The sequence below is a fragment of the Oryzias latipes genome, chromosome 6, assembly GCF_053564925.1.
Source record: "Oryzias latipes strain Hd-rR chromosome 6, Olatipes_Hd-rR_3.1".
Taxonomy (NCBI): Eukaryota; Metazoa; Chordata; class Actinopteri; order Beloniformes; family Adrianichthyidae; genus Oryzias; species Oryzias latipes.
Window position 1 is genome coordinate 27,689,863 of NC_136242.1, and position 12,078 is coordinate 27,701,940.

Genomic DNA, 12,078 nt, shown 5'->3' on the forward strand with positions numbered 1-12,078 from the left:
TCCAAGAAAGAGTCTCAGGTATGAAGAACTGGACAGCACCGGGCCCTGACATGATACATGCCTACTGGCTAAAGAAGCTTACCGCACTCCACGAGCGCCTGGCAGCACAAATGAACCAGCTGCTAAGAGATGGGACTCACCCCGAATGGCTAACAGAAGGGCGAACGATCCTGATCCAGAAGGATCCCTCAAAGGGTGCAGTCCCATCCAACTACCGGCCAATAACCTGTCTGTCCACAACATGGAAGCTCATGTCAGGCATCATTGCAACCAAGATGAATAGGCACATGGATCAATTCATGAGTAACACACAGAAGGGCATTGGTAGAGACTCTAGAGGAGCCAAACACCAACTCCTGGTCGACAGAACAGTCGCTCAAGACTGCAAGTCACGACACACCAACCTGTGCACAGCCTGGATTGATTACAAGAAGGCCTATGACTCGATGCCACACACATGGATCACTGAATGCTTGGAGCTGTACAACATCAACAGGACTCTAAGAGCCTTCATAGGAAACTCAATGAAGCTGTGGAAAACCACCCTTGAAGCCAATGGGAAGCCACTTGCACAAGTGTCCATCAAATGTGGGATATACCAAGGTGATGCTCTGTCCCCACTGCTGTTCTGCATAGGTCTCAACCCCCTCAGTCAAATAATCCCCAAGACTGGCTATGGATACCGACTCAGAAATGGGGCCAACATCAGTCACCTCCTCTACATGGATGACATCAAGCTATATGCTAAGAGCGAGCGTGACATTGACTCCCTGATCCACACCACCAGGATCTACAGTACTGACATTGGGATGTCATTCGGGCTCGAGAAATGCAGCCGGATGGTGACAAAGAGAGGCAAGGTAGTCCACACAGGAGGGGTCTCACTCCCAGAAGGAACAATTGCAGACATCGAGGACAGTTACAAGTACCTTGGAATTCCGCAGACAAATGGCAACAGGGCTCGGTGATGTGGCCAAAAAAAAAAAACCTAATTATTTTATGTAAAATTCAATTTTCGCCTCTCTTTACTATCTTTAGTAACAATTACAAATGACAGAAAGTATTTAATACTAAAAACTATTGTATTTTAGTATCTCCTTTGGACGATGGCCTGAACAAAGTAAAAATATATACGAACTGTAAAAATGTTTGTAAAACTGCTCAGCAACTGTTTTGTGAGCTCCCGCTAGCTTGAGTGTCTCGTTAAGGTGCTGAAACTAATTTCTCATACTCCCACTTTAGGTGGCAACAGCCCTCAAACGATAGGCAGGATGTGGTTTGTCGCTCCAAATTCACAAAACTGCAGAAACTCTGTTTTGGGAACAAGCTCCTCTTGGCTACCGCCCATTTTCCACGTTTGCGCGTTGTGAGAAACAGATGAGCTGATCTTACTCCACAGAACAAAAGAAGATAAATCTTCCTTAAACTACAAATTTGTCTATAAAATTGATTTATTGCCCAGCCCTAGTTTCTGTAAACTGAACACCTGATGATGAATGAATGAATATTTTTAATTTTTTTTTTACTGTCAATAAAGTTTTGGAACATTTCTTACAGCTTGGATCGTACAGACAGACAGACAGCGGTGAATACGGAATCAATAGTTGATATTTACTGGAAAGAATGATTTTTAATGGACGAAAAAGTATGAAGTATTGGCCGTGCTGCAGCCTTATCCCCTCTGTTTTGTAATAATGCATTTTGCAGTCATTCACGAACAGGCAATATTTATCCACATCTGCTTAACAGTGGCAATAATTTGCACTGCATATGGGGGGGGGGGGGGGGGGGGTTGTGGGCTTTCATAGAAGAGCAGGCTATTCAACACTGCCTGCAGCTTTAATTGAGCAGAGATTTCCAATATTAGATACATATTTTACATCAGTACTGTAAACTGCTCCGTGCAGGATTCCCTTTTTTGTTTAATTGCTATATTTGTTTATAATTAGAAAGCCAAACATTTATTTGGAGCTCAGTCATCTGTGCTGGGATTGAAATGTTGGCTCTTAGGACATGTAGTCAACATTTAATAATGTGCACAATCAAAATATAATTACTTTTAAATTATGTTTTTTTATTGGTTGTCTTAATTGTTTCCAATCATAAAGAAGTCGGTGTTTTGGAGCAGTTCCTTTCTTTTTCTGTGAGTAAACTGTGCTGATCCATGTGGGCAGGAAAGCCTTTAGTTTGAGGGAGACCTGAAGAAGAGGAGAGAATTCCACTACACATAATGGAAAAATGAGTGATGCTGGTCTGCCTCTCAATCATTTCCCCTTTTAAATCATTTTGTAAGTAATGAGCTTTAAAACAGGACAACTTTGATGGACAGACTAACAAACTGAGTAGAAATAGCTGCAAAACGTGCTGAAGGGAGACATGTTGCAGGAAACATCTTTTATTGAATAAAAACAACTTTTGAGCCATGGTATGACCAGGTTTGATGCGTCTGTGAAGGATCAATGCAGGAAAATTAAATCAATCTTGTTGAGCTTCTAAATTGCCAAAGCCGTGCTGTAACCATCTGCACCATGCTGAGGCTCTTCTCAGGGGAATTCTTTCATTTTATTGGCTTAATTCTCTCTTCTATGTGCATCCTGACTGAGTAAACTGAGGTTCACTTTGACGATTGTTAATTAAAAATGGATTAAAAATTGTGTTATTGTTGCAGAGAGAAGGAAAAACTGCAAAATAACAAGCCCTTTCAAGGCTTTTTTCAGACAGTTAAGCAGGGACTTTTTTTCTTTAAAAGCCCACAACAAAACGGTCAATGAAGGCAGTCAAGAGAGAGAAGAGAGGGAATAAAGGCCTCGTCAGAATTTATGGAGGTGAAAGATGGACAAGGCTGCACAGACACACGCAGAGTAACAGATACAGTGAGCAAGCTGTCAGCTTTGCAGGCTGAGTGGACTAAATTGTGTTGCGGCGCAGACAGGAGGAAGGAGGGAGGCCTGCAGTGTGGGTTGAGATTGATTAATGCATGTGGGTTATTGAATTTACTGAGAAAATCTCCAGTGCCAAGACTCCAAACAGCCACCAGGGGATAGAAACCATTCAGAGAACAAGTGGCACCATTTATAAAGCAACACTGGAGAAGGTTCCAGATTCAAACTTTAGAAATCATCTGATTGTTTAAGGTGACTGAGCTGGTCTTCTATGATTCATATAGGTCTGCATCAACCCAAAAAAGGTTGACTGTATTACTTCTGTAATCTGTTAAAAGTGTATTAACTTTTTTTTGGAAATGCGCAAAAAACCTTTCTCTGTAGAAAGACATTTCCACATTTTTTAACTGTTGTTTTGTAGGCTCTAAAGCTTATGCAGGAACTAAAGTAACTCAATTACAAAATAAAAAATGTAAATAGAAAAATGATGAATATGCAGTGGTCCCTCGATAAAATAACTTGTGATAAATAAAATCTGTGAAGTAGTCATCTTTAATTTTACCAAGTGTTACAGATGTTTGTCAGGCTGTGAACCCCTAAAAAAACCTTTATACAACATTTAAAAAATGCTTTAGTTCTTCACATTTTTATGCAATCTTTTTGTTCAAACCATTGAACAAAAACTGAAAGTCTGCACTTCAATGGCATCTGAGTTGTTTTATTTAAAATTCACTGTGGTAATGTACAGAAACAAAATTAGAAAGAATGTTTCTCTGTCCAAATATTTATAGTCCTGACTGTATTATGATAAATGTTGAGTATTTCGAATTTATTTGTTGCTTTGCATTATCTTGGATACAGCTATTGAAGAACTTTAAGTTTGGATTTGTAACTTTTGTTTATTGATTGATATGATGGATGATTTATAGACAACAGGCAATGATTCTAAATGTATTGGTGGATGTGTCCTTTATTCATGTGGCGTGACACCTAACACCTGAGAGCGACAGTCTTTTGACCGTCCTGTATGCTTTGTTATCCTTCAACCCTCTAAATTACTATGTACATAATGTGCAAACGTAATCAATGAATGACTAAAAAGAACCAAAGAAGCAGATTGTTTTCTTTAGGATGTGTTCAAAGATGCTGGAGAGGTGCTGGGTGCAGAGGCGGAGGAGTTTTCTCCTATACATGACATGGAGGAGAAAAATTGACAATGGTCTATAGGCCATCAGGACGCACAATGAACAGAAAAAATTTGCCCTTTAAAGAAAAAAAGTATGAAAATTGCACTAAGAAATCTGCGAAACAGTGAGATTACGAAAGGTGAATTGCATTATAAAGAGGGACATCTATACCCAACTATTAATACAGACAGAGTTCTCTCGTTTATCGCCAGGCAAGCATTCCATGAATAACCCGCTTAAGGTGAAATCCGCAAAGGTGGATTACAAATGTTTTAAGGCTCTAAACACTTTTCTCAGATAGAAATGAAAATTTTTACACTTTTCTCTCTTGTTTAACCTGTCTAAATTCAAACTTTCATGGAAAAATGAGTCTAGTATTGTAGAAAGAAAAAGATCTGATTGCAATGAAGATGTATGTAACTGGCAGGCTGCGGGAGATGCTGCACAGAAGAGGTTGATTGACAAGATCAACAGCTAATCAGTAAAAAAAAAAAGAAAAAAGAAAAAAAACTTGTAGCAGCGAGACCATGAAAGGTGAACTGCAATATAGCAAGGGAACACTGTCTATCCAGAAAAACAACATTTTAAGTTGGTGAAGGTTCTCATTTCTTAAAGAACCTTGTAATTCTTTATGTGTAGCTACTCCTTTGTTGACCAGGCGTTGTTTTTGGAATATTTATTCATGCTGGAAGATTCAGCCATGTTTTTCTCCTCAGTGTTCTGACTGATGGAGGGAGGTTTTTAACCAAAACTCCCACCATACACAGCAAAATTCATCCTTTCCTGTATATAGATCGGTTGTTTTTTGCCTTTTACAGAAAAACAGCTCCAAAGCATGATGTTTCCACCCCCATGCTTTACATGTATAGTGTGGATGGTGATTTTGAGGAAACAACGTAGCCTTCTTATTCAAAGACGGATTTACCAGATGGTAAATGGTAAATAACATATATGAGTATAGCGTTTTACATCTTCTTCGAAGGCCCAAAACGCTTTACAGTCACAGTCCCATTCACCCATTCACACACCGCTGCTGAACCCTGGCGCCAACCTATCACCAGAGGCAATGTGGGGTTCAGTGTCTTGCCCAGGGACACTTTGACATATGGACAGGCAATGCGGGAATCGCACCTGCAATCTTCTGATCAGAGGTCGACCGCCCTGCCGCTGGACAACGGCCGCCCCACAAGACGTGCTGGCTTAAGCAGGGGCACGTCTGCAGGATTTGAATCCATAACAATGTTGTGTGTGCAATAACTTGCAGAATAGGTAATCGCTTTTGCCCCACAGGAAAAATAGTGTATTACGTCAGCAAGTCAGCATGTTTGACTCAATGACGTCCTCTTTTAAAATGATCAAGGCCTTAAATTTGTATTGCACACATTTATTGAAAAGTGCTACATATATAAATCTGAACCTATTTTTAAACACAGAAATGGTTGGTCAGCAGAGTCAGAGTTAGTCCGAGTCAGAACTGAAGAGGAATTTTACTAGTTCATGTCGCAACATCCACATTTATAACTCTGTAATCTATTTTTCATAAAGGTGTCCTGAATACACCTTTATAGACTTTCCAGACCAGTGTTTGATTCATTTATTCACATCTTACCAGGCATGCATTATGTATTTAGGTCATTTGTTCATTTATTAATCACACCGTGACTCAGCTTTTTGTGCTGATCTTAATTTATAACCTTTTAACTTCCTTTATTAGAGTTTCCAGGCTATTCCTCTGGAAATGCTGTTTTCCACACATTCCTGTCAGTTTGCTTTGCAGCTTTTCCACAGAAAAAGTGGCAAAAAGACTGACTGAATACAGTAATTACGATGGTTACAACAGAGGAAACACTGTTAAAAATAAACCAGCCGGTAAATTATTTTGTAATATTCAGGGAGTAAAGCAAAAACAATTCAATGGAAAAAAAGTACCAAAGAAATCTCACTATGTGAAAACACTTGCATCCAGATGCTTTCTAAGTGGAATGATATTTAAATAAACATATTATAATCTTCTCATAACATTTTACCCATTGCCTTTATGACAAATGGTACCAGGGTTAAGTTTGCTCAAAATAACAGCAGAGATTAAGGATTGTAATTGTAATGAGGAAGCACTTTTCTTTAAATGTGATGGTAAATCTTAGTAAAGTAGTTTACAAAATGAACAAACCTATAAGAGTTTGTTCTTTATATTTACAGAAGACTTGTTTTTTGTAGACTTACAAAAAAAACCATTTTAAACAAGTTAGTCATCCCCGTGTCTGTAGAAAAAAATAATCCTTAAAGATTATCTTTTGATCTATTCTAAAAGAGGTTCACAGTGGTCTTTTAATTCTGATTATACAATTTTTTGTAAAAAAACAAAACACCCCGACATATTTTCTAAGACATTTTCTGCAGAGTGGCAGTAGTACATTAAAAATTTGTCTCAAAGTTTTGGGCGGGACCACTAGTGCGAAGCAACACCGCCCCCACTTCTCCTCCCTGTTGTGCGGCAGAACCTGGTGTATTTTCATTCCACACTTTATTTTTATTTTTTTAACAGTTTTTTTTGTCTGCTCCTGATTTACAATTTGAATAAAGAAATGCTCAGAAATGTACATTTAAGCCTAGTTTTCTTTATATGTGTCTGCCATCATGAGAAAAATGCCACAAGACCATGTTAAAAACGACAAAAACACGGTTTTCATCAGAGTCGGTCTTTAACAAAAATGCAGAATTATACATTTTGGAAAGTCTTCAAGCTGCTCATATTCACTCTAGTTATTGAGACTAAAGTGTCTGATCTCCTGACCTGCAGCAGCCCTACAGGTCAGCTCAATCTGAGACCATCTAATCCTGTCCACTTCATCTGTGGACTGTCTGTGTCAGCAATAGTCCAGTGATAAATGCTTCTCCTGTCTCTGGGAGATTTTCAACATCCATCAGGCAAGTCGACCTCCCCCAACCTCCTACAGCCTTGCTCAAACTGAGCTTTTCTCATTCTTGTCTAAAGAAGCAGAGGGCTGCTTCAGACAGGAAACTACAGCACACCGATGTCTGCTATCAAAACGGTTTGCACCTTTAAAGTCCCAATCCAAATATGTTTTTATCTATTTTAAATTGTTCCTAGTGGTCTTTTAATTTCGATTATGCAGTTTTTTTTAGCAAAAATCAAAAAGTGTTTTTATAACACATTTTCTCCATAGCAGCAGGAGTTCCCTAGAAATTTGCCTCTGGTTTGTGGGTGGGAATGTTGGCACAGAGGTTCCCTGCATTGACATCACAAGCATTCCTCTGTTTTTTATGCTCTCTCCCTCTACCTTACAGACCCTCACAACCCCAAGCTAGCAGGAATTTCATTGGAGTAGCTCTTAAATCCAAAACATTTATTTAAGATATAACACCTTTATTGTCTCCTGAGGCTCAATGGTCAAACTGTCCTAGTGTGGTAGTTAAACAACCTCTATGGCTGGCTAACCTGCTATGCAGATGATACCTGGTCATCCCAGTCCAGTGGGTTCTGTCAGGGATATCAGCTGGACTGATCATTGTTTCCACCTGAACTTCAAGACTGACAAACAGTTGTCTTTCTCTAACCAATGTCTTTGGGTGCAGCTCATTCCGGTGTCCATTATAACCTTTTCACAGCACATGCTGGTCATTTCGTACTGTCAGATGTGTCTGTGTACACTTGAACCTGTAAATTACGGTGGCCCTGAAGTGCAAAGCATTCAACAAATCACTCGATACAAAAACATTTTTAAGATCACAACAACAATTAAAAAAAAAAAAATTTAAAAAGCAGCATTACATTTTAGAAAACAAAACAAAATTTCAGAAACCAAAACTTGAAAAACAAAAATGACAAAAAAAAAAAAAAAAACATTTCAGAAAACAAAATTAATTTCCAGGAAAAAAAAGAAATAAAAAATGAAAACATTTCAGAAAAAAGAAAATCCAGAAAAAAAATGAAATATTAAAAAATGAAAAACATTTCAGAAAAAAAAAATTTCCAGAAAAAAAATGAAATATTAAAAAATGAAAAACATTTCAGAAAAAAAAATGAAATATTAAAAAATGAAAAACATTTCAGAACACAGAATGAATTTCCAGAAAACAAAACGAAATCTTCAAAAATGAAAAACATTTCCAAACCGGAAGAGGCAGGTACTATGGGACAACGCTGATTGGATGATGATTTTTGTCAATCATTTGAACTGAAAAGTATTTTAAAAGAAGCGATGACGGATTTTATCGTCCAAACAACAATGTACTATAATAATCCACGTATTTCCCATTTATATATCAAATAAAAAATGCAGCAAACTGTTAATGAACTTTAAAATTGTTTTTTTAACATTTCGCCTGGTCACCCGGAAGTAGTTTGTGAGCACTTTTACTTTGAACGCTGTGCGCTAATGTCTACGGCTGCGAGGTTAACGCTGTCAATCATCTTTAGGTAAGAATCAATTCTGTGATCTTTTCTTTTGTCAGTCACATGTCTCTAAGGATGTTAATTTTAGGATGTTAAAGTGCTGCTTTGAAAAGATAATTTCTTTTTATCTTGCGCATGCGCAAAAAGAACCCGATGGAGACGAACAGTCTTCACATGATAGCCGTTCCCGTTTTCGGTGACAACATGAGAGAAAAAGCTCCGAGCCAGCCTGATTCTGTGATTTATACAGTAATTACAGTAATTATATGGCATCAGTGTTGCTAAAAATCGACTTTAAGACTGAAATCAGTAAACAAGTTCTTATGGGAAATAATATTAAAGTGCATTGTATATTTTTGAACCATGCATATACATATACTGACACTTAAATATGAAGATTAAAAGTTTATAAAATACTTAATTGAATTAACATGTGATATTTCTGCAGGTGAAGTTACTCAAGGCGAAGTTCCAGAAAGGTTTGTGCTGCAGAAGAACAGATGGCAGCTCTACATCATGGGAATACAAGAAGACTAAAGTCATTCATATTGTGCAGTGTAAAGGCAAGTCACCATGATTTATGTGCAATGTAATCAATAAATATTATTTAACCTTAATATCTATTTTTTTTTTTAAGTTGCAGGTCCTGTAAAAAAAAGTCTTTAACCTGCTGCATAAGCCTGATTAGTTGTAAATGATGCAGTGGGGAGTGAAAAACGAAGCACAATTCCTGGCTTTAGCGTCGGGCTGATGATCTGGAAATCACATCTATGAGGAATCGCATCAAACACTTGTACAACTCCAAACAACTTAATGTTCCTTTAAGCAAAACTCCAGTTTAAAATGTTCATATTAGGCTTGCTTCATTTAGGAGTTTTTCCATGTTTACCATTTTAGGTTTTAAAGCTTTATTAACAAAGATGATGTTTGATTTTCAAAGCTGTTGTATAGAAATGTTTCTTTGTCAATGAAAAAAACTGAATGCTGACGTGAGGATTGTAATAATGGATATGAAAATAAACAAATTTGTTTCATAGCAAATGCAGTATATTTATTGAAAACTTAACATGAATACGTTATTCAATAACAGAAACAAAGAAACAGTTGTGGATTTTCCTTTATGGGCTTCTTCATGCAGTCAATCAAATGTTGCGCTTACAATCAGCATTTACTCAGCGTACCTGTCAGTCACATTTATTAGAGGAAAAAATGCATCTGGGAAAGTCTGTTTGTGCTTAACAACTATATAAAAAAGAGTCATGTCAGGGAAGTTTTGTCCACATTGCTGCCCAGCATCACATCCAGAGGAAGACGCACAGGTAAGAGACGCCAGTTCCTGCTCGTACATGCTTGCAGCTTCCTCTGCACTGGACTCCAGCTCCATTGAAATCCCTGACAGAAATAAATTAATAAATTAAAAATCCCTGACAGAAAAACATCAGCTGCCGTTCATCTTTCATTCAGGAAAAAGTTGAGTTCATCAAAATGAGGAGAAAATGGGTTAAACCAGAAATTCATTAGGGAGGGGTAAAAACACCAAACTCAGAATAAAATACATTATTTCAGTCTTATAAAAAATAGATTCTAAAACAATTTGGTATTCCTCCTCTGCCTGAAAGACTAAAACGTTTTTTTTTTAAAGATTTATTTTACACTACAGACTTTTCACCTTTAGTTACACACCTGGACGTGTCTGATGATGTGCACATCCAGTCATTTACTGTCATGTTTCTGTGCACTGACACACTCTAAAGTCACAGATCTTAATAGTATGAATAAGAAGCATTCATAAATGTTATTCTGAGACACAAACTGCTGCAGTTTACCTGACAGCTTTGCTGATTTATGCTGCTGGTACACCTGTCTGAGAATCCTGCCCACGTGACCCCCCCTCTCCAGCTGAAGAGGTAACCTGTCATTAACGTATGACTGAAGGATCTTGGATCTGTCTGTAAACACCCACCTAGAAATCACGTTTAACGCTACATTTATTAGATCAAACAAATGTGCCTCCATACCTTATCAGTGGATGGCGGGACTGCATTTCCTGATGTGCGCCGTCTTTAACACCCGTTTCTTCGCAGCTGCTGCTTTAGACAGAATCTTCTCACGACATTTTGAAACATTTGTACACCTGGTTGGTGTTGATATTTCTGCATGCGTTCTGTCATCACATCCGCTAAATATTCAAAGATTAACGTTTATGTTAACGTTTTACCGTCCCTTTCTTTGTTTACCTGCAGAACGGACGTCATCCGCACAAACTACTTCCGGGTGACCGTTCTGCTTCAGACGAAATATTCAAAAAATAATTTAAACCTTCATTATCTATTTGCTGCATTTTTGATTTAATATGTAAATGGTAGATACGTGGATTATTATAGTACATTGTTGTTTGGACGATAAAATCCGTCATCGCTTCATTTAAAATACTTTTCAGTTCAAATGATCGACAAACATCATCCAATCAGCGTTGTCCCATAGTACCTGCTTCTTCCGGTTTGGAAATGTTTTTCATTTTTGAAGATTTCATTTTTTTTTCTGAAATGTTTTTCATTTTTTAATATTTCATTTTTTTCTGAAATGTTTTTCTTTTTTTTTTTTTTTTTTTTTTTTTAATGTTTTTCATTTTTTAATATTTCATTTTTTTTCTGAAATGTTTTTCATTTTTTTATTTCATTTTGTTTTCTGGAAATAAATTTTTTTTCTGAAATGTTTTCATTTTGTAATATTTCTTTTTTTTTCCTGGAAATTAATTTTGTTTTCTGAAATCTTTTTTTCTTTTTTTTCTGTTTTCTTTTTTATGTTTTGGTTTCTGAAATTTTGTTTTGTTTTCTAAAATGTAATACGCTTTTTAAATTGTTGCTGTGATCTTAAAAATGTTTTTGTATCGAGTGATTTGTTGAATGGTTTGCACTTCAGGGCCACCGTAGTAAATACATACGAGTATATTTTTATATATAATTTCTACCACTGAATCCATACTCTAGTTTGTAATTTAAGTATTTTAGAAAAACTGAAAAAATCCATAAGGTTTAAACAGCCCCTTTATTCAAATATAATCCATGAGGCAACAATGACTTAAAAAGTACCTAGCTTTAAAGTCCCTCTCCGATGAATATCATGTTTTTTGGATTTTTTGACATGTCCAGCGTGCACAAGCATAGGTGCAGGAGAAGAGAAGATGGCACATTGCTGCAACGTCCGCACACATTTTAAGTGCGGTCAAGGCTAGATTTTGTTTTGTTGTTTGCCGCATATATTCAAAATTAACTAAAAGTTAAAATCCAAAATATTCTCCCTGCATTTGTTCCAAGTCAAAATGCAGCTATTATCAGCTGACAAGGGGGGATCAAGGGCGGGGCTACTCAGCTCAATACAAACCGCCACGCCCATGTAGAGGAGATTTTGGAAACAGAGGCTTCAGATAAACATGAAATATGACTTTTTAAGATATTTAGGTTATGGGATTTTGGTTAAAAACATCGTAATCATAATTAAAAAAACCACTGGGAATGTTTGTTTTTTTAATTGTCATAGAGGGACTTCAAGTGTTAGCAGTTTCAACTTCATTACGAATGTTCTTCAATAT

General features: G+C 37.0%; 1 protein-coding gene and 2 long non-coding RNA genes across 4 annotated transcripts in view; 1 reads left to right on the forward strand and 2 right to left on the reverse strand.

The window, feature by feature from the left end:
- Positions 1-12,078, reverse strand: part of necab2 (N-terminal EF-hand calcium binding protein 2) — a 142,892-nt gene that overhangs the window by 27,487 nt on the left and 103,327 nt on the right. The window lies entirely within an intron of this gene.
- On the forward strand, positions 8,424-9,269 carry LOC144992478 (uncharacterized). The gene is made up of 3 exons (XR_013656454.1): positions 8,424-8,510; positions 8,935-9,049; positions 9,130-9,269. It is a non-coding gene; the product is annotated as an uncharacterized LOC144992478 (long non-coding RNA).
- Positions 9,758-10,642, reverse strand: LOC144992477 (uncharacterized). Its single transcript, XR_013656453.1, has 2 exons — positions 10,505-10,642; positions 9,758-9,878 (listed from the first exon to the last, which is right to left on the reverse strand). It is a non-coding gene; the product is annotated as an uncharacterized LOC144992477 (long non-coding RNA).